The sequence below is a fragment of the Parus major genome, chromosome 20 (assembly GCF_001522545.3).
Source record: "Parus major isolate Abel chromosome 20, Parus_major1.1, whole genome shotgun sequence".
Lineage (NCBI taxonomy): Eukaryota > Metazoa > Chordata > Aves > Passeriformes > Paridae > Parus > Parus major.
Window position 1 is genome coordinate 3117855 of NC_031788.1, and position 26478 is coordinate 3144332.

Here is a 26478-nt window from a genome sequence, read left to right on the forward strand (position 1 = left end):
ACAGGGTGCCCAGAGAAGCTGTGGCTGTCCCTGGATCCCTGGCAGTGCCCAAGGAAGGGTTGGATGGGGCTTGGAGCAGCCTGGGACAGTGGAAGGTGTCCCTGCCATGGTAAGGTTGGACTGGGTGATCCTTAAAGTCTCTTCCAACCCAAGCCCTTCTGTGCTTCTATGACTCTGTGATATTTGCCCAAGACATGAACTAACTTACCCATGCATTTGTTCACAACCAGATTAATTTACCACCGCACTTCAAAAATATTTCCTTCTTTTTGAAGTGCAAAAGCAAAACTGGACTTTTCTTGGGGCCTAACCACTCCCACCAGTGTTTCAGTGTCCCTGCAGCCTCATCTGCATTCCCTCTGTGGTTTTGTGACAGGGCAACGAGGGTGGCCTGAGCTCCTGCCAGCTCTGGTGGCTCAAGCTCTCCTGGTGAGGATTCCCTGACAGGAACTGAACTCAAGATGCTCCAGCCTCAGCTGAGCTGCTGGTGGGATGCATTTCCTAACCCTGACTCCCTGTTTTGATGTACGATTTAGGAACTAATGGGAGTTTGCCACATTAGGTGAGATGGTCGAAGGTCTCGGAAGATCAGTGCTGGGTCAGGGAAGGATCAGTGCTGGACAGAAGGATCACAGGAACTCGACTGCTGAGGCACCTCTCCTGAAAACAAGCTCTTCTCCCTTTCATTCTCACTGCTCTTCTGCCTGTTGTGCAGCCACCCAGGAGCTGGGTGAAGAATTCTTTCTGGGAAAGAATGAAGTGCATATTTGAATGACAATTCCTGTAGCCACAGAAGTGCCACGGGTCTCTGCGGGTCCCACCTTCAAAGGCTGCTCAGGTCTGTTAAAAAGCAGTGTGTTTGTCTCTCAGAAGATCCTTTTAGCTCCAAATGAGGCAGCAGGACCATGCAGGCAGTGCTGGGAAGGGGCTGCAGGGCTTTGCTGGCTGCTGTGTCTCGGAGCAGAGACAGAGCTCTGATGGAGAGAGATGTGCAGGAAGATTCAATTTCCTTGGGAGAAGCTGTGCCTGGCCTGGCTGGGGCTCTCAGCTCATTTTCATAAATCCCAGATTTATTGTGACATTACAGTGAGTATTTTTCTCTTGCCTGAAACGGGGGGATGAACCTTGGCTAAACAGGTTCCTTCCACTCAGCTGTGTAAAAGGTGCCTGCCTTTTACACTTGGAAATATGAGAGAGAAAATGGTGTCATCAGCCTGTAATAAAGTATTCACTCCCAGATTGCCATCTGTCAATGATATTTTAGCTCATTTTCTTTCAGGGAAGAAAGTGAGCTTGTTTTCTTTAATCTCTTGATAAAATTCCAGTTATTTACAGCGTTGGATTTCCCTAAAAAAAAATATCATTCTGCAGCCAAGGGAATTATTTGACCAAATAGTTTTGTTTTTTTTTTGCCTTTGTTTCACTGCATTAGTTTATTTCAAAGGAGGAAAGAAAAGCTTAGCTGGTGCTTTGTGGAGGCTGCTAGAAGTTTTTTACTTGCCAGCTCTTCTGTCTGTGCATAAAAACCCAAAAACCCAACAAACCCATGATACAGGATTATCAACCTCACACCCTTTAGAAGTTATAAAACCCAGACAACTCAGGACTGATTTTTTAAAAAGTTAATTTTTACACCACATTTTCATGCTTTTATTTGCTCTCTGCTTTGAGCCTCAGCTCGTTGAAAGTGCTCTGTCTTTTGGATGCCATCAGGATGGAAACTTTCTGAGGGAAAACAGGGCTTTGCCATCACCTCCAGGAGCAGAGACTCCAAATAAACCCCTGAGGAGCTGCCAGTTATAGGAGTCTGGGGAGAGATGCCCAGGAGTGGAGAAGGAAAGGAAGTTTTAGGGAAGAAGATTTTGTGTGTGATGGTCAGGGATGTCTCAGCAAGTGACAAGTGGGGTGTGAGTAAATAAAACAAGGTGGAGTGAGCACATTCCCTTCCATCACTTCTAAACCCTTCTCAAGGAGTGTGAACCTCACCCCACACACACAACCTGCATTTAGCCAGCTGAGACAGGAGCAGGAATTCAGAATTTTAATTAAACTCCAGGGACTCTGGTGAGATCAAATCCCATCTCCTGGAAGGAGGCAGGGAATGCACCTGGAGGCAGCCACGTGCAGCTACTGATGTGCAGATTTGAAAACTGGGAAACAGTTCCCATTGGAATTACTCTTCCCTCAATATTGCAACTTCCATTTACTAAAGCTGCTGCTGTTGGAAAGAACCTCAAGAATCGGCTCTAAAACCCATTATTCTTTTCACTACCAGCTAATGAATTTTCCCTCTGCCCTTCTACATCAGTTTTCTTTTAGCAAGAGACTTTTATTCCATATTACTTTCAGCTATCTCTGGTGTTGGAGCTTTGATATCTCGTTAGTACAATCTGTAAATACGACTCTGCAGACATTGCTCAAGGGCAGACTTTGACCCTGAGCACTCCAGCAGCTCCTGCTTCAGAAATCACATCTACAAAGAGCTGCTTCAGGCTGGGGCTGCAGAAAGAGTTAAATGGGAGAAGTGAGAAGTGGAATGTGATGGTGGCCAAGTTTATCCCTGTCACACACAGTTGTTTTGGCATAAAAATACTCTATTATGTCAAAGTGTTGCCAACTCTTGCAGTTTTAATACGGTTCACACGTTATATTTGTTTGGGCTTTTTCCCTTAAAGTCCTGATTCCTGGAGTTCTGCCAGCTCAAGAAATTCAGCTTTTTTTCCTCCCCTAAAAGTAAGTTTCTACTTCATGGTTAAGAACAAAGCCTTGAAAAGATGATTTAAATTCATTTTAACAACTCAGAAAAGCAGAAGATAAATAACTGAACACATATTATATTTCTGAAAGATAATACCTCATGTTTTTGTGAGGGTTGACTCGTGACTTTTAAATGCCAGTGGTTGGCAGCTCTGTTGTTATAATTTATGACTAAGTTTGATGTTTTTTGGTTTTGTTTTTGTAATCAGTCATATCTACATCTACATCCTACATTCCAAATAAATGCGTGTAACTCCCATGTTTGTACTGCAGGAAGGGGTTTCTGTTTACCTGTGCAGAGAGCTACAGGGTCTGTGGAATAATTAACACTGGAAAAGATCAATCACATCCAAACTTTGGCCATCCAAGACCATCACATCCAAACTTTGGCCATCCAAGACCATCACATCCAAACTTTGGCCAAGTACTATGGTCTTCATTGAACCATATTGGTTCTGCTTGTTTTTTGAACAATTCCAGGGATTGTGACTCCACCACTTCTCTGGGAAGCTTGTTACACATTTTCACCATTTTTTCAGTGAAGAAATTGTTCCCAATATCCAACTTGAGTCTCCCCTGATGCAATTTGAGGCTGTTTCCTCTTGTCCTATGGCTTGGGAGAAAAGAGAGATCCCTCATCTGGCTCCAACCTCCTTTCAGGTGATTGTAGAGGGTGATAAGGACCCCCTGACCTCCTTTTCTCCAGGGCAAACAACCCCAATTCCCTCAACTGCTCCTCGTAGCTCTTACGCTCCATAATACATCCAGATAATCCAGATATATCCATATATCCAGTCCAGATACAATGTGAATTTCAGGAAGAGTTAAAACCAGCACAGCAGAGGTGCAGTTTAAATTTGAGAACGGTGTCTCTGTAAGTGTGTGGAAAAGATGGGAGACCCAGCAAACATCTTCCTCCTCCTCACATCAAGATGATCCATTTCAGACCTGCCAAGGGGGGTTTTTGTCCCTCCTCATACTAATTTAAAGATTTACCTCGTTTGGATTTGGGGATGTGCTCGTGCAGAAGGGGAGCCACCTCTGGCACGACAGCAAGGGCTGCTGGGCAGCTCTGGAAAGAGCAGGCAGAGCTCCTCAGCCCCAACATCTGCCTCCAGAACTGGGTGTTTTTACACTTTTTAAAATGAACTGACCTTGTAAAGTCAGGTTTTGTGCTGAAAGAGGTGCCTCCCTCATAAAACATAAATCGTGACATGCTCTGTCCCAGGCCAGGCTGGACAGGGCTTGGAGCAGCCTGGTCTAGTGGAAGATTCTCTGCTCACGACAGGGTATTGGATTGAGATGAACTTGAAGATCCTTTCCCACCCAAACCAGTCCTGGATTTGAAGATTATAGGGCTGAAACAGCTTTAAGTGACCCAATGCACAGCCGGCCACTCCAGAGGGATGATGCTGCAGGGATCTGTGGTTTGGCAAACCCTCCCTGCTCAGGCTCCACTCCTGCTGCCATCCTGCCTCAAAAGGCAGACCAGGGTGTTGGTAGGAGAAAAATAAGATTCAGTCTTGGCTTTCCTTTTCACAGCTTCTCCTTTGTTCAGCCCCAGGAACTTTCCTCCTCCCCATATAAAATCCCAAAGAGAACAAACCCATATGTATCACAGACATATTTATTTACTGATGCTACTGCAAAGCAGGACATTCTATAATAAAATATGCTTCAGAAAATTGCATTCTGAGCAGGATGTTTAGCACAGAGTTTCTTCCATGCTGAAAATACAGGATTTCCTGTGTAAGTCAATCTCTTGCTCAGTACAACACTTAGTGAGGGGCTTTATTTCAGCAAAGTCTTGGCATTGCAGCAAAAATCTACTCAGGAATATATCCAGTGAGCACAATCTATCCAGGAAGCAGAAGAAAATGGATAGAAAAAAGTAACATACCCCCAGATATGCTGAACAATCAGGGCAAAGCAGCACTTACCTCTCTGAGAACTTTCTGAGAGTGGCCATGGGGAGAATGAAATGGAAGCAGAAAGTGCTGAGGCAGAGTCCTGGCTCTGCCCTGGCCCAGGATGTTCAGCCCTGCCCATCCCAGCAGTCCCAGTTTCAGGCGGGACCAGGCTGGGAAATGGCCTCAGAGAGTTTCTAACAGACCTGCTCTGCAATTAGCCTCCTGCATTTTCTAACCACACAGCTCACAGTCACACCTTCCAGATTTACTCCAGTATTTGCCCCTTTCCAATCCTGGTGGCACTTGATCCATCAGCTCTCCTTGAAGCAGCAAGCAGGGAGCTGCTCCAGTGCTAATAAACATCCTGCAAGAGCCAGGATTGTTTGAATGCCTGCAGAAACAATATTGGAAATTTGATTTACACTTTTCAGAGCTTCCTAAGGATTACATCTCAAAATTAAGAAGGGAAAACTTATTTTTAACATCTTGGAGGATGAATAGAAAGCAGTGAGTGCTTGTTTTTCCTGCTTAACTTACACCTTTGCTCCTCTCTGTCTAAACATAGTCCTGGTACTTCATTATTTCAGCCTGGAAAATTCCTGAAGGTGGACTAGCTGGAAAAATCTGGGGTAACATTAAGTTTAAGCTTTCAGACTGAAAGGTATTTGTGTTGATTTCCTCCTACACAATTAACCCACTTTTCACTGATGCCCTTCCTTTGTTTTCATAAAACTCCTCATAAAACAATCCTCAAAAACCTGTCTGTATGTAAAATTTAGGGCCAATAAAGAATTACTTTAATTAAATAATTCATTTTTCCATTATAGACATTTGGGGTTTTTTGGGTTTTTTTTTGTGGGTTTTCTTTTTGTTTCATTTTTGGTTTTTTAGGATTTATTTTTTGTAAACATCTCAATAAAAATATGATATAATTTCAGTCCTGAAAAGTAAAAGAAAATGATGTTATTTTGTTTTTGATTCAGAAGACCCCCATTTCATGGATACAGAGTGCCAAGAGTTGGTTCCCTACACATCAAAAACCCAGCTGGAAAATCAATGTACAGGCTGTATAACATAAATATTTACACTTTAGGTATTTGGTATGAGGGTTTTACTTTTAAGAAATGTTAAAATTGTTAAGAGTCTTAAGGATTGTCGGTCTGCTGATGTGGGTTATTCTGTAACAGCATAAAAAAAAAGAGGCTCAGGCCCTGTATTTGTGTGATAGGATCTCAAATACATATGTGAATGCTGAAGGTAAGTGACTGTGTCGAACTCCATTCAAAAAGAAATTCATTGCTGCAGTGAAGGTTTTCCATCACATTGCTGTGATTTGATAATTTCAGTGCTGCTGGTCAGGGAGTCTAAGGCAAAAGCTGAGAGAATTATCAGCTAATAGCTCCTGAAGGCCTGCAGCTGATATTAAACTTGAACTTTTATGAAACCGGATTTTCTGCTACAAAGAGGCAAAAAGCACATTGAATGTGGGCTAAATGGGAAAACATTATTTCTCTTTGTGTGGGGAGCAGGTTATTGCCCTGCCAGACCTTGGGCTAGCAACAAGCAGTATTTGGCCAGTCCAGATTGCAGAGCTGCTGCTGCCATGGCTGGGTAAAGGTGAGTAGTGACCTCTGTACTTGGATTCTTAACTGGGGGGTGCAACCAGAGAATCCCAGAATTATTTGCATTGGAATAAACCTAAAAATACCTCATTCCACCCTGCCATGGCAGGGACACCTTCCACTGTCCCAGGCTGCTCCAAGCCCTGTCCAACCTGGCCCTGGACACTTCCAGAGGTCCAGGAGCAGCCACAGCTTCTCTTGGTGTTGGTGTCAGGGTGGGTGAATAGAAAAGGGTCTGGAAAAAATGTGACAGCTACAAGTGCTGTGGGCCAGGGTTAAAATTAATAATGGTGTACCCACAATGGCTGGGGGGAAATAAATTCTTGTGACACAGAGCCTCGATTCAAGGTTTGTGGATATGAATGAGAGGTTTAGCACTTCATTCAGTAGGCTCAAGGGTGTAATAATAAACAATTTAATAATGAAATCATAATTGGGCAAACCTGGAGAAATAAGGGGCGTAAGGAAATATTCAAGAAGTAAAAAGGTGGTGGTTTATAACCTGCACTGACACATTCTTGCACTGAGCAGTGGGAACAGAGAGAGATACTCTAGTCTCATTGGCTACATGGAACCACAGGATGGTTTGGGTTGGAAGGGACTTTAGAGATCCTCTCATTCCACCCCCTGCCATGGGGGTTTGCTCCAAACCTCATCCAGCCTGGCCTTGGACACTTCCAGGGATCCAGGGGCAGCCACAGCTTCTCTGGGCACCCTGTGCCAGGGCCTCTCCATCCTTACAGGAAAGAATTTCCTTTCTGTATATCAAAGCTAAATTTTCCCTCTTTCAGTCTGAACCCGTTCCCCCTTGTCCTGTTACAGCAGTTCCTGTGCAGGGTCCCTCTCCAGCTTCCCTGGGCACTGGAAGGCTGCCCTGAGACCTCCACACAACCTTCTCTTCTCCAGGCTTGATACTGAGACAAAGAAAAAGTCACATTCTTGTTATCTTTTTGACAAACCAGAAAAAAAACGCTGGATTTCTGAGAACCCACCCAAAACCAGGTGAGAAAGACCTTTGAAATAACAGTGGATATTTTGACTGACCTTTTTCAATATATCTGCAGTACATAAAGCTCTGCTTCAGGAAAGCATCCCCCTGCAAACTCAATTATTTCAGTGCCACAGTTGTGTCCACTGGCATTTGTGTGCTCCCTTTGTGGCTGGCATGAGGAGAATAAATCCCACCCCACGCCACCCTCTAATCACTCACATTTTCCAGAAGAGCTCTTAGCAAGTTAAATGAAGCATGGTGAACAGGCTTTTAGCTACCTGTTAATGCCTAAATTCCCTGGCTGGGGGAAGCTCCTGAGCCTGCAGGTAGGTGCTGGAGTGAGGGATTTTTAGGGCAGACTGAGCAAATCTGGACCAGCTGCTTGCAGAACCTGCACCTCACCCTGTCCTGTGGAGACTCCCAGGTCCTGGAGAGGGGAGTGACCCTGAATTTCTGCTCCCAGGAGGCAGTAAAAAATTGCAATAAATTTATTCAAGGAATAAATTTAGATGGCAAAGTATGGGCAGTCTGGCAGCAGGATTAATCCTTTATTTTATGAATGATCGTGTGTTTGTCCACTCTGTTCAAAGTACAATTAAAAGCAGAGTCAGGAAATCCCCACAGTGTCGTGAACCAAGAGGCATCTGAAGACTGGCAAACATCTGGTTTGTCAGTCCCCAGGGCACAGAAAGGAGGAGGAAACCTCCCAGGTTTCCTCTGAAACACAGGTTTCCTTCTGAAAGGTCTGTGTGAATAAAAAGGGACAATCTGTGAGTGAGGGCAAAGCTTTGTAGACAGAAGTAGCAGCCACTATTATCCATTTATGTCCCAATTAATACAGTTGTTTAAAAAAGCCTGGAGAGGTGTTAATTAAGCACAGAGGCTTTTAGAGTGAGATGATGTTTCAGGATGCAACACTTTCATAGGGTGTCCTTTATCCCAGGAGCATTTTGGATGTTTTCTGTCAGAAATCTCAGTTAACCAGAGCGGTTTGAGGGAGGGCTGGTTGCAGCAATGTCACGACACATCTCTTTTGTGGTTTACAGTTAATCTCCTAATTGCTCCCAGTCAGGGTAGACAAACTCAGAAGCTTTCAGTTGTGGTTATAAAAATATTAGATTATATAAAAGACAAATTAGGCTCATATTTTTCTTAATTTATAAGCTTTTTTCCCTAAGTTTCTCTGATTGCTGTGGAAAAAAAAAATAAATAAAATCCTCTTACTGTCTTGCTTGTGGTTTTTAAGAGTGCCCAGGTGGGATTACAGGGACCAGCCAGGTGTTTATGATCACAGAAACAGTAAATGCCCAGGGAGGGGAGAGATTGTGCAGATTTTGTTGTGTTGCAGGAGCCTTGGGAGGAGGATTCACCTGGCCAGGCAGGGCGAGCTGGTGTCCTAAAAATTTTGGAAATTCTGGGTTTTGTTTGATGTTTTGTGCTTTTGCTGTTGTAGAAAAGTTAATTAGTCTGACTTTCATGTTGCTGAAACCTGACTCTTTCAGCTCAAAAGCTGGTTTAGTGTTTTGTGGTGCCCTGCTCTAGGAGAGGTATGGGTATGTTTGCCTCAAAGCCATGAGGATTCCTGGTCCTGTATCACCCTCTCTGCCTTTGGTGCAGGCTTGTGGGCATGTACCCAGTGGTATTTGCCCTTCTATACTTCGAATTTTATCAGAAAGAAAGAGTGCTGGAAGGAAATTAAGTGTAAATCTAACTTATTCTGGGTCATCTTGGTTAATCAAAGAGAAAATCCAGCCTGCAGCAGAGTCCAGTGGGGTCTAAAGCACAGAGAACGAGGTACAAAATGTGTTTAAAAATAACATCTTTTGATTATCACAGAGTTCCCATTCGTAAGTGAAATCCTTTTGTCCACCACCCCAAACAAACCCTGCTGTTGTCTGTGGGAGCTGGGGGGTTTGAAGCTGCTGGGACAGACAGGGTTTGGGGTCCTGCTCTGGGGGTTTTTGGGAGCAGGGTTCCTGTGGGATGCTCCGAGGGAAGCTCTGTTGGACGCAGGGCTCTGCACAGGTGGGCACAGAAAGCTCCAGGGAGGGCTGAGGGATGGGGCTGCTGGGAAACCTGCTGAGATGAGGCTCAAAAAGGGCTTTTCCAGGAGATGTGGGGGCTGTGTGAGGCTGGCAGTAGAAATTTCTTAGCTTGGATTTTTCCTGCTCGTGGAAGGGGATTGGAACTGGCTGATCTTTAAGGTCCCACCCAAACCATTCTGAGATTCTCTGACAAAAGCAAAGACCTTGTGTGGGGGGGAAAGAATGGTAGGAAAGAGGCCTCTTTCAAAATCCTCTCTTAGTTCTGCTGTCTTTGTTTCGTCTCTTTTACAGCTGTGTCTATTTAGTGTTTGCTCAAAGGAAAAAGTGTTGTTTTTCTTTTAAACTTCAATCCTCTCAGGGGGTCTAGGTGCATCTACCTGAAAGCTGTGCCTCACCACAAATCCTACCATGTCTATTTGGCTGGGAAGGTGATTCTGAGCCTTATTAGTCATGATAAAACAGAGTTTGTTAAAAAAAATACAAAAATATCGAAGTTATCCTTTGAACTCATGTTTTGACTTGAGGGATTTCTTCTTCCTTCTGAGCCTGCTTGCTGGCTTGTTTTTTTTTTTTTTCATTTCTGATGATCTTTCTAGTAATGAGAATGCAAGTTATTCAAAAGGGTTTATAAAGGTTGACAGTGAATTATTATTGGTCCGTTGGGTGTTTAAATTGCAAATATTATACTCAAAATCAAGCTTTAGAAGCAAGCTCTTCTTGAAAGATTTATGGCTACAGTCACAGAGGGTGTGATAAATTTAACATGGCATACAAAGCTGTATCAGTCATGCTCTCCTTCCTGGATTCCTCCTTGCATCGGTTGTGATAGCTGCTCCCTGTTCTTGAGCCTTCAGCAAATGTGTGAGTGCATGACCCTGGAGGAAAAGCCTTTGGGATGCTGTGGAAACCATCACCTGGCACAGGAAGAGAGAAAAATGATGTTTGTGTGTCTGGAGCTCTGCTGGTGGCAGCAGCTCTCCTCTGTGTCCACCCAAAGGGGAAGAAGAAGAAGAAAGGGATGAAGTCAGAAATGAAGAAATCAGTAAGGGTGGAAAAGACACCCAACATGGTAAAGTCCAACCTCTTAATGGTGCCCTTCACTCTGCTCCCAGTTACACTCATGGCAGCAAAACCAGAGTTCAATCTGAACCCATTCCCAGCTAATGCCAGCTCTGTTATCAGCTGTGTGCTTGGCAGTTGATTTTTATTACAGACTGGCTGCGCTTTTGGGGCGTTTTCTTCAGAAGTTGGTTGAATTTGCTAAATGTTCCTCACGTGGAATTCTTTGCTCATTGTAATTCTCTCGATGCTGTGGTGGCAGGGGCTGATCTGCTGCTGCTGGAACATGTTCCACACCCCATCAAAACCCTGAACCACCTCAAATCCCACCTACCCTGAGCAAGTTGCTCGCTAGAGATATATTTCTTTTGCTCTGTTATTCATACAGACCAAAAGTAATCAAAGTTGCCTTTCTATCCCTTTTGTTTTGTGCATTTTGAGGTGTCATTTACAGCACATCTCTGGTGCTCTGCTCCCCTCTGAAATAATTAGGAGATTATTTTGGTCAATATGACTGAACGATGATTTAATGCTTTTCAATGGTGAGTTGAGTTAGTGACTCTTTAAGGATTAGGGGCTTAATGAAATGCACACATCAGGGTGGTGATTTAATCTTTTTCTCATAAAAATCTTCACAACAAGATAATAAACCGTAAGAATAAAAATCATTTTGACAAACCTGTCTAGCTTCCAGGCTGTGAAAAGTCTGAGTTAATTACCTGTGGGCCCCTTCTGTTATACTGAGGATTATTGAAAGGGCAACTTCCAGGAAAGGTGTAAAGTTCCCATGCAGGCAATTGCAGTTCAAGGCTGGGAATGAAGGGCAGGAAATCTCCTTTCCTTCCATACCAAGACAGGGATCCTCAAATGTATCCCCGTGTGTGCAACAAGTGATTTTAAATTTTCTGGTGTTTGTTTTAAAAAGAAATCCTCAACTATCATACCAGAAGGAATCTCTTATGAATCAAGGAGCTTTCCAAAATTTAATAGGGCAGCTGCTCATTAGCAATTAGTCTGGGCTGGCAACTCTTGTTTTGTTGGTCAAAGTTTCTCTCTCTGGGTTATCAGGCTGAGCTTCTCCAAGGCTGACAGAGCAGTGGAAGGTTTGAATTTGGTGTCTCAGTCCAGTTTGCAGCAGACAGAGGTTTTTTTGGTCCAGGACGTGTGTTTTATCTTTGTGCCTGCAATGGGAGCTCTTTTTTTTGTCTCCCTCTCAAGTGTGGGACACAAACAAATGATGGCAAACATCCCTCTTGGGAGTAACCAACTCCTGAATGGTGCTGGAGGAGGAATTTCCAACCCACAAAAAAAGAATTAAGTATAGAGTTACTTATTTATAGATTGAAAAATGTTTCTGAACTCAGGCAGGAGCTCCTGTGCTGATCTATTTCAAGCTGTGCTGTCCCACTCTTGTTTTTTCCCCTTCCTCCCCACTTTTATTTGGTGTGGAGGGAGTTGGGTGCTGTTAGAGTTGGTTTCCCATCTCTATTAGAAATGATTGCAGATGCCAGAATGTCCTTCAGGTAAGGAAAGGAAAGGACTGGAGACATGGCAGGCATGCAGAGAAAGGGCCAACATCAGGGTTTGGAAGCATAGAAGAAAAAGATATTCCAATAGAAATACAAATACTGCATCATAGTAGCAAACTGGAATTTAAATACAACAAATTTTCAATTTTTAGGAAGAGACTTGGAAAAAGGAGGAATAGAAAAATAGCTGAGTGATTTTTTTCCTCATTAAACAATGTTCTGTGCTTTTCATATGGTCCCTTCTTTCCTCTGAGAGCTTTTTGAGAGTCAATGAATTGCTTTGTAAATGGTTATAAGTGGAAAGTTCCCCTTAAATGGTAAGATTTTTGCCAGAAATAATCCAGCACAATGGTTAAGGGCGAGCACAGCAAGCTTTTATAATTCCATCTCTTTTTATCTATCTCTTGTTCTCCCCCTCCCCAGCTCTAAAACTTTGGGGTGGCACAAGAAGCAGCACCTCCTTTATTAGATTTATATAACAGCTCTGGGAGGAACAGAACTTGCATAGGGGAAATCTCATTTATCACTGGCACTGCTTCTAAACTTGGACTTCTAAGACAGATGTGAGGAGGATGAACAAGACTCCAGGGAGGTTGAAATGTATTTTCTTAGGGATAATGACAACTCTTCCTAGAGAACTCTCTCTTGTTTCTGTAGACTGGATGCCCTCAAGCTGCTATGCTGACACCTCTCTCCATATTTCTGTCTTCCTGGTAATCAAAGCTGAAATGATTCTCTGAATTACTACATTTAAATGAACTGCTTGCTGGTACTGTGATTCAAGGATGACTTTTTTTTTAAAAAAAAATAGTAATTTTGAGGCTAAAGTCTGTTCTGGGCTGGAGTTTAATACAGAATAATCTGCTGGCTATCCAAGTAAATTCTTGTTCATTTTTTAAACATTTACTTGGCTTTGACACTGTGGCTAAAACTAAGATAATCAGGTTTTGAAATCTGATTTAGAAAAGGCAAAATGTTTTTTGGTATCATTTGAAAGCATACAGAGCATGAATAGACTCCTTTTATCAGGGATCAGTACCAAAGCAAAAAACTCAGAAGCTGGTTTTCAACTCTGCTGCCATAAAAAGCAAATGCCACTGCTTGTTTAATGTTTTCTTACTAATGAACCCAAATGTTGTGACCTGGGTCTATGAATGTGCTTGATTTGTAATCAACTTCATCTGACAAGCTGTACTGCTGCCTTTTTTGTTGTTTATTTTTGAGGGGATGTGATGCTTGAAATGGTTCCTTTCATCTTTGAGATGCTCCCAGCAACTGTGTGTGCTCTGCTAACGAGCCACGCTGCCCCTGCCTTTATGTTTGCTCACTGACTGCCCTGCCAGCCTGATGGATGGAATAAAACAGATCATTCCAAGCAGTGTTCTGAGGCCAAATCCATGGCTTGGCTGGGAATGGAAGGGTTGCATGGATGAGATCTGATGAATAGGCAGGATGACAAGGATGCTGAAGTGATGCCATATGGTCTGGAAAGGGTAGGGAGGAGAGGAAAGGGGGTTATGATATTTTTACATTTGTGGTATGATCAATAGCCCAATGAAGCTGCTGCTAATGAGGAAAACCCAGGCATGGGAAAATCCTGAGCCTGGTGTGGGATGGTTAGCAGGAGTGGGTAATCACCTGCTGCTTTATTCTCAGGTTGCTGGAGAGGGAAATAATGACAAACAGAAATCAGCTTTTCCTCAGTATGTCTGGCAATAAAAGCTGTTCCCTCTTCAGAAGTGCAGCAACCCCAGAAATCAGGAGATGAAAGTGCAGACCTGTGAAGGATGTGGAGAGCAGTGCCTGACAGGCTGCACTGGGGGATGTTTCAAGTTTGGTTTCAGGTGAGGAGGCAAGAGGAGACAGGCTCTGTGTGCAGGCAAGTTTATTTAAAGAGTAGCAGCACAAATCCCATCATGGGGTGTGCTGTGGGATAGACCCGGCTGTGGCACTAATAATGAAAATTCAGAGGTGATTGCTGGCAGAAAACAGCTTTGTGCCACAAGAGCTGCAGAAATTCATAGCAGCAGAAGCCAAAAAAATTTCTGCAAGGTTTATGAATAGACAGCAAGGATTTAATAAGCTAAAATACCCCTTAAAAGGTGCTCGAGTTCCTAAGGGGAGTTTGCAGTGTCAGAAGGTTTTAGTGATCATCTCCCAGTAACCTGCAAAGCTGAAAGTGGCCCAGTGCTGTAAATACCTCAAATTTGGACACTGGAAAAAGCCAAAAACTTTGTATTTTGAAATGGATGCAAATAAGCTGGAAGTGAAAAGAAAAGAAGGAGGTTTGCCTTGGAAGGAGGAGGGCTCCTGTGAGGGGGAGTTTTGAAGTGTTGATGTGGGGCCTTCCCTTGTGAAATGGAGCAATGCCCTTCCCAGGGCTGCAGAGCAAAGCTCAACACCCTGGTGAGGGCTGGGCTGAGTGTGCCAGAAGAGGATAAACCACCAGCTGGTCCCTGTTGAGAGGATTTAGGAATAACAAAAGGAACAAATTGCTGAGTCTGATGGTCCTGGGCCAAAAGCAAAGTCTGGTAAGAAGAAACTTAACCTACTTTTGGGGAAAGCTTTGCAAACAGGTTGTAGCTAAATGGCTGGGCTTTAGGAGTCCTTGACTCCCAGGCAGGAGTTTATAAAGGAAGTTTGCTGTGTTTGGCGACCACTTCATGGCTAAGATACAGATCCACAGGGCGGGTTTCAAGGTAAAATCCTGGAGAGGAGGACTATTCCAAATCTGCAGAGAATGCTGAGGTTGAAAGACGTCTGAAATCGAGGACAGTGTGTCTTAGCAGAAGAGTTTGCTGAATGAATCAGCATGGATGATTGATAGATATGACTTGGCATGTAGGGATGGTAAAACTATGAATGAATTTTTCATTTGAGGTGGTTCCTGTGCTCTGAACAGACACCACTTGCTGTCTGTGCCGTGCATTAGTGTCTGTGGCTGGAGGAAGGAGCTGATGGGGAGGTGAACACCTCCCATGTGCACAGCAGGACAGCAAAAATGAGCTTAAATGCTATAAATAAAGTGGCTTATCCCAAGGGAAGCCTGGACTTTTCTGAGATGAGCAAAATTTGTTGAAAGACACATTTTTGTAGTGAGGATTGACAGGCTTTCCATACTGAAGGAAATGAACTGGAACACTTGTCAGTGTTGGAAAAGGTGTTTCAAAGATAACAGCGAGTGTGTTTTTGCTCTCTCTTTTCCTCCTGGAGCCAGCTGTGAAATGTTTGAGATGGGGAAGGATGTGTTTGGTACGAGAATGATGGTTTGTGTTACCCCAAGTGCCAATGTCCTACAGGTTTGTCAGTCAAAGCTGTGCTGCTATTGCAGATTTCTACTCAATTTTCAGCGTGTTCAACACCCACTCCCCGCTGGGTGGTGCCTCACATGTTGAGAAAAGAGGATTTGCCCAAAATCTGAAAATTTAAGGTCCCTGGAATTGTTGGTGCAGTTCTTTGTCAGCATCAAAATGATGCCAGCCAAGATCTCGGGTGAAGCAGCTTCCTTTTTCTCCCAGAAAGTAAAATTTATTGGCAAACAGTCAACTTGCTACATATCCATCAAGGTCAGCCCCCACAGAGGAGCAGGGTGTCTCCTAGCTCTAACAATAAACACTTTTTTCTTTTGTTTTAATTGATATTCCAGTAATACTCATCTGGAAAGCTTTTTATTCTTGTGTCAGAAAATGTGCAGATAGCAAAGAACAGCTTCAACAACTTCATTTCTTAAAAAGCTTAAAATGCATGAAAAACAAAGCTTTTTTTTTTTTTAATTAAAAGAAAACAAACAAGAAAATGAAAATGGAAGAATCAAATGGCCTGTGAAATTAAATAAATGAGAGAAAGTTTGAGAGGAGGAGGTGCCTGGCCAAAGAACATAAACAACCTAACATTTCTCAATATTTTTAGTGTGGTACAGAGCTCCCACAAATAACTTGGAGGAGGTGTCATTGAGGTTTTTCTGTCACCCCGTCCCTTGAAAGAGGGTTGTACTGAGAATTTTTGTTATATTTGGGAAGGGCACTAACCCTCCACACATGGCTTTGCCCTCGCTGGGTGCTCCTTGTGCCAGAGCTCTGATGTGGAGAAGCCTTTTTCCTGTTCATTCCCTTCCTTTAGCAGGATGATTGAAAAAGTTTTGTGCATTGATTGATTTCTCTGCTCTGAGGTATTGATTTGGTTTGTGGAAAATGGTCAAATAAAATCAAGGAGTGTTTGGTGCAGACTGAAAATCATCTTTTCCAGGCTCTTGGTGATTAGATCACACTGGGCTTTTTTCTTTGCACATCCTGCTCAGCCTGGCACTAAAAGCCCTTGTGACAGTTTGGCTGCAAGACCTCAGTAAATAGCTCAGTTGTGTTTCTGAGGGTCTTTAAAACAAACAAAAATCTTCCTGTTCAACAGAACAGTGACCTGACCCTTTGTTCATCCCATCCTTGAGAGGTGAGACCGATATTTCTTATGCAAATTTAACTTCCAGTATCCTGGATATTAATTACAGTGAATTTATTTTTTGCCTCAAACCAACCAATCAGCAACAAAAACTCCCTCATTCTCCAAACAAAAAAACCTGAATAAAGCCACAGGCCCCTCTCCCCACAAGTGACCACTTGTATTTTCATTTTATCTGTGAAGCTGGTTACTGTCATCAGGGGAGATTAGGATTTTGATAAGCATTGCTGAACAGTCAGATGAATAATATTAATGCCTTTCAATTTATTAAATTCATTTTGGTAACTTAAAGAATTCCACAAGACCTGAAGAAATCAAACTGAAGCCCAACCCCTGTTCAGCCTGAAGTAGGGGAAATTTAGATTTGATGCACAGGAGGGGAATTGTTCCCTGTGAGGGTGGGCAGGCCCTGGATCCCTGGAAGTGTCCAAGGCCAGGCTGGACAGGGCTTGGAGCACTCTGGGACAGTGGAAGGTGTCCCTGCCATGGCAGGGGTGGGATGGGATGGGATTTAAAGTCTCTTCCAACCCAACCCCTCCTGTGGTTCTGTGGTTCTGTCTTTGCACACCTCTGAGGGCTACAGGCATTTTAAACTCAGCTGTGACAAAATTTTCTTGCCCAGGAGGAAGGACACACAGCCCCTCCTGGCTGAGGTACACCAGGAGCCTCTTTGGAGCTGACTTCTGGGTGTACAAGCCCAAGAGAAGCTGGGCAGAGACACCCAGGGAGGGCTGGCAGCTCCAGGTGACACAGGGTGGGACAGTCTGTGTCTGCAGAGAGCACCAGAGGAGGCTGAAGCAGCGCTTGGGCACTGCAGAACAAGGGAGAAATGGAGAATAATGGAGATTATTTTCTTTAGACTGGTGGTCAAAGCACTGAGAGGAGCAAGGGTTCACCCTGGAGGCCTCCTTTGCCTCTGAGGGCTGAAGGGAAGGTTGAGATAACTTTGTTGAGAGCAGCACAGCAGCAGCTGTGCCCTCTGTGCTGGCTGCCTCTTCCTCAGAGCACAACACACAGAGTGCACCGAGCAGCCCTTCAAACCTGCTCTTCACCACCCCAGAGGCTCTGAGTGCCCAAGATCCCCCTCAAAGCTGTTCCACAGGAGCCTTGGACAGTGAGTGCTCTTAACCTCGTGTCACTGAGGGCTGCAGGTGATGTTCCTGCTGCCACAATCCCATTTATTTTATCCCTGCCCATTTGGAGCAGAGACTTGGAGTCATTGAGTCAGACATGAATGGTTCTGCTTCTGCACTGTCAGCTGAATGACTCGAGCTGCCTTGCTTCAGTGTGCTGCTATTCTAAGAGAACATTTTCAGGGGATTAAAGATTTATTATAGGAACAGTTGATTTGGCTCTCACTATAACATTAAATGCTCTTACTCTGTTTTCTGTGAAATAATTTGTTTCCTTTTGTTGTCTCTGCTAAAAGTATTTCAACAACTTGGCAGAAGAATAAACAGACACAGCTTCAAAATAACTCAAAGTAGCAAGAATTTTTTTAACATTAAAAGAGGAGAAAACAGGTATGGGGGAAGCTTATTATTTAACACTTTGCTGCAATGATGAATTGCCTGGTCCTGATGTTTTCATTGCTGTTCATGTGATATCAGCTTGCTTCCTGAAATCATCAGGTGAAAGAAAAATGAGGATTTCTTGTGACTCACATTGTAATCTCTGCTTCAAGTAATACAAACAACTTTGGTTAATGTATTAGCACAGGAAAAAACTAGTAGAGTTAAGGCAAGGCTATGTTTTATTTGGAAGTTTTAGTCCTGAACGCTTCTCTGAGGAGCAGAGCTATTTCTCAGTTGTAAGCACAAATGTCAGTGTTCTGTTGTGTGGGTTAGCAGCACATCATGCTGCCCCAGCTCTGTCAGAAAACAAACATTTTATTCAGCCCTGTTTCTGTGGGTAAAAGGTGGAGGGATGCACATGTAATCCACATCGAGATTTCTAGCTAAATGTGCTTGTTTGGCTTTGTCCTAACCACAGGAAAACTGGCAATGCCAGTGTCCTTGGTGCTTCAGTCACTCCTCAGATCCAAGGAGCTCGTGGAAAGAGAAACAAGAGTTATTACATAAGGCAGAAATACACATCAGAAAAATATCGATGCTGGGGAGAAACCCTTGGTGAGCTGGAAACAGAATTGTGTGTTTGCCTCTTATGCCCCATCAAGGCAAAAAGGAGCACAGGAATAACAATATTCAACTGGTTATTCCCATCTCCAAACATTCCCTTATCAAAGTGCTGCCTCTGAACAGCTATAAATGCTGTTCAGGAAACAGAATAATTGTTATAATCATTATAACTGTTATAATTGTGTTATAATTGTTGTAATATAAACAGAAAGGTTTCCTGGGCAGTTGGTTCTGCTCTTGCTCCCTATGGCTGCACTTTGATCTGCTCCTGGGTCAGGTGTGGTGTATTAGGAGGCAACTTCCCAGTCCTGATTTTTCAAGGTTACCATTCTGTGGTTTGTTTTGTTGGGTTAAGTCTGTGTCTGCAGGACTTTGAAATTGTCACTGCAGCTCGTGGGTGAATGAAACCATATTTACAGAGCGTGCTTAGGAATTTTTTCAACTTAATTATTTATTAGAATTATTTATTAGCAAAGCTTCCTTAAGGCAAGAATGCAAGGTAGGTGAGTCGCTTCATGTGGGGATTGAGGTGCCTTGGGTGCTACAGGTTTGGCAGGAGCTCCTCACTGTGTTTTGGCACCTGCTTTTGCACTTTGGGTGTGTGAGGAGCAGGGACTGTGCTGGTGGTGCACAAGGAGCTCCTGTGTGCTCTGGAGTGCCTCGTGACTGTAGCTGATAACCCATTTTCTGCTGAAGCCTTTGCTTCACCCCAGGTTGTGTAATTCTGTGGATTGATGGGTGCCAACAGATTGGGCAGCAGGGTCTGCATGGGCTGGAAGAAAGGGACAGGTAGAGAACATCTGAAAATCTGGGTGGGAGAGCACTAAATAAGCCATGTGAGTGTTTCTGATAGGGCTGTTGAGATAGATAAAGCTGTACTTTGTGCAAGTATCTCTTGGTGTATTTTCTCATTGTAGGGCTCTTCTAAGTACTGCTAAAGTGCTGTTTCCCTGCTATAAATTCCTGGAGTGAAAACCAGAGAAGCAGGCAGAGCCACCTCTCCAAGAGACCCTGTAATTACATTTTTGACTACTCAAGGCTGGTATTTGTCTTTTTGTTTGATGCTGGCAGGAGCTGTGTAGCAAAAAGCCTTTTGAAGTTAATACCTAATTAAGATGGATGGGGAAGGTCAGAGTCCCTGGTAGAGCTGCTGGTTCAGGCTGTTGGCTGCCTCAGGAAGGCAGCAGCAGGAAGATTTACTGGGAGCCATTCTGTGCATCCAGGTTGGGAAATGTTATTTAAAAATCAATGGGTGAACAGGAGTCCTGAGTTCTGCACACAGACAGGGAGGGACATTTGCCAGATGGGGGAGCCAAGGTACTTAACTCACTTTCCTATCAGAACATCCTTGTTTCTGTTCTCCTCTGATTAAAAATGAGAGATTCAGATGGAGGAACTGGCAGTGCTGGGTCTCCAGCCCCTGAGGTGGGATGGAGATGCACCCAGGGTTTGTTTGGGTGGTTGTGTACCCAGGCTGTAAATGGAGCTTTGGCTGCTGGGTGATCTGCACCACAGCTGGATCACTGCTGGTCCCCATGGCAGTACAGCACTGGGTCTAAGCACAGCGTGTGAGCACCAAAATAAGGATTGGGATGTGTTCCCAAGCATGTTCCCAATCCTGATGTTGGTGTTTCAATGTAGGAGCACACAGTGAAAAACCAAGTGAAACCCAGAAAGAAAGTGAACCTCAGACCCCATGGCGCAGGGAAAAGGGAAACAAGGCAAAGTTTTGGATGGCACTAAATTAATTCACACTTTTCAGCCCAGCTCTGCTCATTGTGCACTGTGGATTTGGGACACTGAGAGAGGTACTGAGATTATTTGACCTATCTTACAATAACAGCAAGTGAACAAGACAGTCAGGTCATTTCCTAAAGGGGTGATGTGTTTTGTGCAACTAAAGCAGACATGGACTAATGAGTGCCTGAGTTAAGGGAATTCCCACTGCTGCTAGATTGGATGTAGAAAAGCAAATTAAAATGTAGCCTGTTTAAGTCTGCTGTGTGCACCTCTGAGTTTTGGAGAGCAAAAGTCTACCCTGTCTTCTTTCTGAATTGAGTCCCAGCTTGGTTATATTTGCAGCCTTACTGCTCTTTATTTGCTGCCTCTGCTCAGACAGCTGAAAGCTTTTCAAGCCTTAGATGAGGTGTTGCTGCTAAATTACAGAAATCTGGCCTGAAGGTGGAAAGCTGGAAGGAGGTGGTGCTGTTAGGTAAGCCATAATTTAGTGTATTCACGCAGGCCCCAGTAAATGCTTTGCACCACTTGAAAATTCAGGATGTCTAGGGAGAAAACACTGCTGGATAATGACAATACAGGAACCAGCTTCATCCTGGATAATTTCTGCCAGCTGGAAATGAGGTCTTGCTGGTGCTTGCTGAAGAATAAAAGCACTTTTCAGAAGAGCTCTGGTAACCCAGATTCAAGCCTCCTTTGCCCAGGATGGCTTGGTCATGCCAGAGGGATGGGAGGCATATCTAGGTCTAGTGGTGGGTGGGGTGGCACGTTAGATCAGAGAGAAACCCCCCAAACTTCTCCACAGAGCTCCATTTGTTCCAGCTACAACCTTATTTCTTCATGTCAGTTTGTTATTGCTGCCTCCTACACGTTCCTTAGCACATTGGCCCTGCCATGGTCTCTCCTGCTGCTTCACAGAGTTGGAAAAATATCTCAGAGTATGTGGTTGAGCAGGGGGGGCTTTGGAGATGTGTTTATGAAAGATGGCTGGTTTGACTGTGTGAAGGTGTGTGGGGATTGTAATTGGGTTTTATATCAGCTCAGGTAGTTCAGAATGGGTGTTTTCTGCAGATAACTTCAGTTGAATTTGTTTTATCTTGCTGTCCAAGCAGATGGTTACCACAGCAAAAAGCCAAGATTTGGTTATTGTATATATTTCTCATTAAAAACTAATGAAGAAGCTCTTCAGTAACACTGAAAGAAAAAAAAATGGAAGAAAGTGGTAATAATAATGGTTCAATAATGTTGAAGTATGCTATTACTAATTTTGGAGGAATTTTAGCTAGGATTAAATTAGTCCCTTTGTTTTACTTAGTCCAGCAGCACCTTGGATTAATTATGGGGAGAGAAATTGCAATTTGGCTATGCTAGAAGAGATTGTTAAATATCTAGATCAGTAGACCACCAGAGCAGAGATAAGTGGAGAATGAAAGTCTGAGTTTTTCAATATTCATTAGGCATGCACCTTCCTTTAATTTTCTGAGGCTCTGTTTAGGGATAGGAGCTCAGCCTCAAATGACACTGGGAAAAGATCCCTGGTCTAATAAGGGTATTAAAAGTCTGTGCCACAGGGCAGTGGCACTTTGGAAAAATAATAAAGGAAGTATTTGTAAATATAAATAATAAATAAAGGAAATAAAATAAAAATAAAGGAAGTAGATGTGAGGATTTCCTGCTGTCTGAAGTCCTGGAAAACAGTGCTGAGGCTGTCTGTGCACGCCTGGTTTTGCTGAGCAGACCACCTTGCTGTGCTCAGAATTGCAGCTGAGTGGGAGAGGATGCCTGCAGGGACTTGGGGGAATATTGCCCTGTGCACTCAGCTGCCAGGAGGGTGGGGAGAGGAGGAGGAGGCCCTTTGGGATCAGCACCCAGGGCATATGTCAGTTTGCTGATAGCTGCTTTGGGGGATGGATCATTGGTGCCCCATCTGCTGCTCTGAATGCTCAGCTATTGCCCTATATTCTTCCCTTCCTTTACCCACGAGTGCTGCTGATTCATTTGAGAGCAGGGAGCCACACATACGTCAGCACTCGGAAAAGGCAGTGGGAGTGTTTGTGCTGAGGTTACTTGGGGCACTGAGCCCTCCAGGTGAAGCTGTTGGCAGCTTGCAGAGGAGTGAAAGCCCCTCATCATCCTCCTCCTCCTTTTCCATCTCCCATGGCACACACACCACCCCTGGCTGTACCCCCAGCACATTCCTTAGGTCCTGAGATAATTGCTCTGCCCCTGCTGTGTTAATTCATATTGGAAATTAATCTCAGGTGAGCAGAGGTTATTGCAGTGGATATTCAATATTTGGTGATGAGCTCTGGGGTGCTGCAGAGGAGTGATGTCTGTCAGGGTGTTGTGCTGTGAACTTCGCAGGATCTCTCTGAGGTGGGGAGAATTGTTTGTTTATTCTGAGATGAGTCAGGATGTGGTAGGGTCAGGCCACCAGAGAAAAGTCTGGGGGTGACTGAGAACATGTAGGACTAAAGTAGGCTGAGAAGAAGAAACAGAACAAGGAGGTTCTTAAGGGCTAAGGAACAGAAGAATTTAAGGGAGAAGACAGAATGGGAGTTTAAAAGTGTGCGAGGAAGAAGAGTGGAGGAAAGTGTTTTGGAGCAAAAATAACATTTGCTAAATTGCTTAAGAATTAAAATTAGGTGGAGTGACTGAAGAAGTTGCTATAAAACTAAGCAGTCATGAAATTGAGGAAGCAGTTACCACAAATATCACACAAAGACAGGCATGGAGGGCTTGAGGACTCGGGAAGATGTTCTTTGGCAAGGATTTTCCTTAAATTTAATCATGTGTGTAATATTTCCCACAGGAGTGATGAAATCTTTATGTTCCCAGGCTGAGGAGTCCCTTGAGGACTTTGGCATTGTAGTCCCTGGTGAGGGATGAGGCAGAGCTGTGTCTCACAGCTCCCCAGAGCCTCGGTGTGTGTCAGAGCATCCCAGCACTGGGGAGCTGGGCTTTGGGGGCAGGAGGAGCCCTATGGCTGAGGCTCTTTGTGGCTCTTCCTGCTGCTGTGGATTTTGGGGTGGCTGGAGGAGAGTCCCTGAAGTTTCCAGCCTGCTGCTGCGATAAAAAGTGATTATTTTTCAGCTGGTGCAGTGTAGCTGTCTGATGGTTTCATATTGAGCAATGGGATAACGTGAGCTTGGGGTCATCATTCTGGAGACTGACCCTGGCCTTTAGAGCCCTTCCTCAGGCTGCTCAGCCCTGCTTTAAGCTGTTATTATTAATTAGGTGATTCCTTGGGGTATTTGTCACCTCTGTGTGGTCTTTTGCTTTGCAGTTTATAATTTAAGCAGAAATGTTGTTTCTGCATTTGGTCAGAGGATGCCACATTGTCACAGTGCTCTTCCTGACCCCTACAACCAGGCATAAATGAGATGTGAATTGCTGATATTTATTAGTGTGCTACACTACAATGTACTTTATAGCCTTTCTGTCATATGTTTCAAATGATTCCACTTCAACCAAACAAATTGTCCCAGCTTAATTTCCAAGAAATCATTGTCAAAATTGCTGAACCAGTTTAATTCTAAAGCGCATATTTATCCAGAGCTGCACAAAGCACACCGCCAAGTGAGATTACAAATGGCAGAGAGGAAAGTTTAATCAGAAATGAGATTAAATTTGAAAATGTAGAGTGCTAGTGATTGCTGCTGAGGCTCAGACAGGGTGTAAAGTCATAGATTTTTCTTAGCAGGGCTCAGAATAGCGCACTTGAGGAAGCTGAGGAGCACATATGCCCTGGTGCTGACAGCGGGAGAACGCGGTGCCGGCCTCGGAGCAGGCTGGGATCCGAGCAGGGTGCTGCACTGTTGTGCTGTGGAATGAGATGGGAGGAAGGAAACGATTCAAAAGGTTTGTCCTTGCCCCAAGTGGAGATGGGGGATGGGAAATGCAGGAATTGCTGTGAGCTGGTGCTTTGGGAGCTGTGACCTGCCTGGCTCCAGCACCTCTGAGGGGAACACAAACCCTGTGAGGAGCGGCTGAGGGAACACAAACCCTGTGAGGAACGGCTGAGGGAACACAAACCCTGTGAGGAACGGCTGAGGGAACACAAACCCTGTGAGGAACGGCTGAGGGAACACAAACCCTGTGAGGAAGGGCTGAGGGAACACAAACCCTGTGAGGAAGGGCTGAGGGAACACAAACCCTGTGAGGAAGGGCTGAGGGAACACAAACCCTGTGAGGAACGGCTGAGGGAGATGGGGTTGTTTATCCTGGAGAAAAGGAGATTCAGAGGTGAATTTTTCACTCTCTAAAGCTCCCTGAGAGGTGGCTGTGGACAGGTGGGGTTGATTCCTTTCTCCAGGCAGCACTGACAGAACCAGAGGACACAGCCTTGAGCTGCACCAAGGGAAATACAGGTTGGACATTGGGAAAACTTTTACAGAAAGGCTGATAAAGACTGGAACGGTCTTCCTGGGGAGGTGGTGGAGTCACCATCCCTGGATGTGTTTAAAAAAAGCCTGGATGTGGCACTCAGTGTTAGCTGAGATGTTAGGACTGGGTTGGACTCGATGATCTTGAAGGCCTCTTCCAACTTGGTCATTGTGTTCTGGCTGCTGAGGGGAGCTGGTTTGTCCAGAGCTTCTGGGAAAGCTGTATTATATAATAATAATAATAATAATAATAATAATAATAATAATAATAATAATAATAATTTAATAATAATAATTTAAGCTGTGTATTTAAGTGCAGCCTTTTTCCAGCTGCTGTTAGAGAGGAGTTTTTAGGTGGCCTTTCCCCATGGATATCTCCACTGTGCTCCAGCAGTGAAGCAAAGCCATGGTGCTGATTGATACCTGGGCTTGGTTTTAAATGCTGCCCACCCCCAGCCTGCTCCAAGAGGGGTCTTTTGGTGCCATTCCTTATTCCATTACAACTGAATGGAGTTCCCCTGATCTGAACTACAAAACACCTGTATAAATACATTAAATTTGTATCCAGAGCTGCTGTCCTGCACATCCAAGCCCTGTATGAAGGAACATTGGTTGGGTGTGTGGAGGAGCTAGAGACACAGTGTTGTCTAAATCTGTTTTTCAGGAAAATGTACACTTGGCACAACTTCCCTCTTTTTCTATAGCAGGATGAACATTTCATGCTGATCATTTTGGCTGTAGGAGGAATTCTGAACCTCAAAATGGGATGTTTTGCTTTGGAGAAAGTGTTTTTTATTTGAACACTTTGGTGGTTTGTTTTTTTTTTCAAGTCATCTCTTGAACACTTCTAAATAAGAAAGAATTGCTACAAGCCTGCTGTAGTTGCCACATTCCCCCTACAGAATTCTGAAAAAAATCCCCTAATTGAGAACTGAGCAGATCCTTGGCCTCAACACTTAGAGATTATGTGCTGTTTTATAATCACTACAGGGAGAAGCAAGGCATAGCAGCCTTTTATTACAGATGAGGCAGGATGTGCTCAGTAATCTCCCAGGCCTGTATTAAATCTGGGACACCTCTCCAAATTGCAGGTTGATGAGAAGTGCAGGAGCAGAGTTAATGTTTTGATGTGTAACACAGATTACAGCAGCTGCTGCTAAGATGCTTGTGCTCCCTGCACTCTGAAGTGCACATCTTCAGGCCACCAAGGGGGTCCTGATTGTCCTTATTTATTTTTTATTAAGCATTAATGAGACTGTTTAAGCCTTGCACCTCTGTGACCAGTTATTTCTCAGCTCTGTCCGGATTACCTTCTATTTTTTCTTGCAGCTCTTTAGTTTCATGTTTCCCTGTAAAATGTATTCATTGGATAATTCTTTCTTGCTGATCCATATTTTAGTGTAAAACAGGGTTTAAAATGGTGGTGGTATTTGCATTTAAAAGCTTATGGCCCTTGTTTAAGGGATCTAAGTAGCACCAAGTGCTGCTGTTTGTGGTACAATTCTTACTCTTATTCTTATTCTTTGGTGGACAATGTCCTCATGGAAAACTGAGCCATAAGTGCCAAATGGGACCAGTATAGAAATGGCACAAATTATAGAAGAGACCTTGATGACTTACCTGCATTAACACATCAGGGAGGACAAATTCTGTCTGTGTAGGCAGTGATGGTGAATAATCCACCTAAGGAACACTTCCTACCTTAACTTTCGGCATTCAAAACTGTGCTGCTATTGAATTACCTGTAAATTTGACTGAATATATGTTGCATAAAGATATTTGTCCTGGGAATGGAGTGGAACATCCTAGGAACTGGGAAAAAAGCTTTAGCTCCTCTTTGTGCTTGTTTGGCA

The 26478-nt window shown here is 43.9% G+C and overlaps 1 long non-coding RNA gene across 2 annotated transcripts in view; it reads right to left on the reverse strand.

The window, feature by feature from the left end:
* The window catches only part of LOC107213185, a 31782-nt gene extending 27004 nt beyond the window's left edge, over positions 1 to 4778 (reverse strand). For both annotated transcript variants that reach the window (XR_001524661.1, XR_001524660.1), the window contains exon 1: positions 4698 to 4778. This is a non-coding gene — a long non-coding RNA (uncharacterized LOC107213185). The remainder of the gene's footprint in view (positions 1 to 4697) is intronic.
* Positions 4779 to 26478: the final 21700 nt, after the last annotated feature.